At 41.2% G+C, this 2380-nt stretch overlaps 1 pseudogene; it reads left to right on the top strand.

Annotated features, from left to right (window-relative positions):
* The first annotated feature begins 1079 nt into the window (after positions 1 to 1079).
* On the top strand, positions 1080 to 1713 carry LOC101995632 (annotated as a pseudogene).
* Positions 1714 to 2380: the final 667 nt, after the last annotated feature.

Below are 2380 nucleotides of genomic sequence, written 5' to 3'. Positions count from 1 at the left end.
ATGACATCTTGGTCATAAGTCACCGAGTATCAGAAAAGTATGAAGGCTGCCTGCATGTAGCGTAGCCTAGATGGGGAAGGCAGGGGATAGGTGAAAGCCCATGACTTCGACAGCTGGCTTACAGCATAGAGCCTAAAGAACACAGAACCAAGGAAGAGAGCTTTAAAACATTGTGCTAAAGCAATTTCCTCATTCGACAGAATCAATCTTGTTACTAAAACTCAAAAATAATTGCAAGAGTCTGGGGCAGGGGCTCAGGTTATAGAGTGCATGCTTAGCATGCTTGGAGCCCTGGATTCCATGTTCAGTACTGTGTAAACCAGGTGTGGTGGTGCACACTTATTAGTCCAGTACTTAGGAGGTAGAGGCAAGAGGATCAGAAGTACAATATCATCCTTGACTAGGTAGGGGGTTGGAAGACAGCCTGGGCTACGTGGGATTCTGTTTGAAAAACATACAACCAAACAGAGAGAATAGGGGGACCACTCATCCACCCTGTCGCAGGACCAGGCCATAGTACCAAGACAGAGTATCACCTCCCACTCACCCCACCATGGGATACAGAGTGGCCATAGTGACAGTAGAGTCCTCTAGAAACTATCCGACCACAGGAGCCTCAGCCTCAGTCCTACCTGCACCTAGAGGAGTGACCACCAGAGCACCTGCATGTCAGCATCAAGAGGAGTGACCATCTGAGCCTTGGGCTCATCTACACCTGGAGGAGCTATACCAGAGGCTCAGTCTCCCAGCAACAACAAATGAAAAAAGAGGAAGCCCCTGAAGCACAGGCTTCACCCCTATGGGTTGGAGGAAGAGATGGGTAGACAATAACGTAAGAATATACTAAGCAACACAAAAAGTTATGCAGCAACAACAGAAACTAGTGGTTCTACAGCAAAAAGGCATGAACTTCCCAATGCAGATGAAGCAGAAAATGACACTAAAAATAATTTTATGAAGATGATTGAGGCCCTTAAAGAAGAAATGAAAATTTCCCTTAAAGAAATGGAAAAAAGACTGCTTGTCTGGGAGTCTTTGGGGCCTGAATTCCATGTCCGGAGGGAGGCTGCAGCGCTAGGATGAAGCTCATGAGATTTTTGATGAAATTGAGTCATGAAACCTTAACCATTGAATTGAAGAATGGAACACAAGTCCATGGAACAATCACAGGTGTAGATGTTAGCATGAATACACATCTTAAAGCTGTGAAAATGACCCTGAAGAACAGAGAACCTGTACAGCTGGAAACATTGAGTATTCGAGGAAACAACATTCGATACTTTATTCTACCAGACAGCTTACCTCTTGATACATTACTTGTGGATGTTGAGCCTAAGGTGAAATCTAAGAAGAGAGAAGCTGTTGCAGGACGAGGTCGAGGCCGAGGTAGAGGAAGAGGATGTGGTAGTGGCAGAGGAAGAGGGGGTCCTAGGAGATAATGTCTTTCAAGATTACTTCCAAAGTGATATGGAATTGGGGGATATTTTTTGTACAGGTTTTGTTTGTCAGTTTTTAATAAACTTAAGTGTGGGATGAAGTTTTCTGCTGATTATCAAATCAAAGTTAAAGTGTCTCCTGTATACTCAGCACAGTATGTTCAATTCCTGGTGTCAGTCACATGAAATGTGTGCACTGATGAACATGCATTAAATTTCTTTGAGTTCATTATATGGTGCCCCTTTTAAGATAAAATAAACTCTTGGTATTTCAACAGAAAAAAAAAGAAATGGAAAAAAAGACAAAAAGTTGAAAGAGATCAACAAATCCCGTAAACAAAACCAAGAAAAAGCAATCAAACAGGTGAATAAAGTGATTCAAAAGTTAAAAACTGAAATAGAGGCAATAAAGGAAACACAAACAGAGGGAACTCTGGAAATGGAAAATCTCGGTAAGCAACCAGGAACTATAGATGCAAGTATAAACAACAGAATACAAGAGATGGCAGAGGGAATACCAGGTGCTGAAGATACGATAGAGGAAATAAATTCAGCTATTAAACAAAATGTTAAATCCTCCAAACTCTTAACACAAAATATCCAAGAAATCTGAGACACCATGAAAAGAGTGAGCCTAAGAATAATAGGGATAGAAGGAGAAGTCTAGCTCAAAAACAGAAAAAAAGACATTCAACAAAATCATAGAAGAAAACTTTCCCAACCTAAAGAAGGACATACCTATGAAAATACAAGAAGCTTACAGAATACTAAATAGACTGAGCCAAAAAAAGAACATTAAGAGCCTCAAAGGAAAAAAGTCAAGAAACATATAAAAGTAAACCTATAATAATTACACCCAACTTCTCAATGGAAGCAATGAAAGCCGGAAGGCTCTGGTCAGGTGTTCTGTAGACACTAAGAGACCATGGGTGCCAGTCCAGACT

This window comes from Microtus ochrogaster, chromosome 7, assembly GCF_000317375.1.
Source record: "Microtus ochrogaster isolate Prairie Vole_2 chromosome 7, MicOch1.0, whole genome shotgun sequence".
Lineage (NCBI taxonomy): Eukaryota > Metazoa > Chordata > Mammalia > Rodentia > Cricetidae > Microtus > Microtus ochrogaster.
The sequence above is the reverse complement of the archived record's forward strand: the minus strand, read 5'-3'. Positions and strand labels throughout refer to the sequence as shown.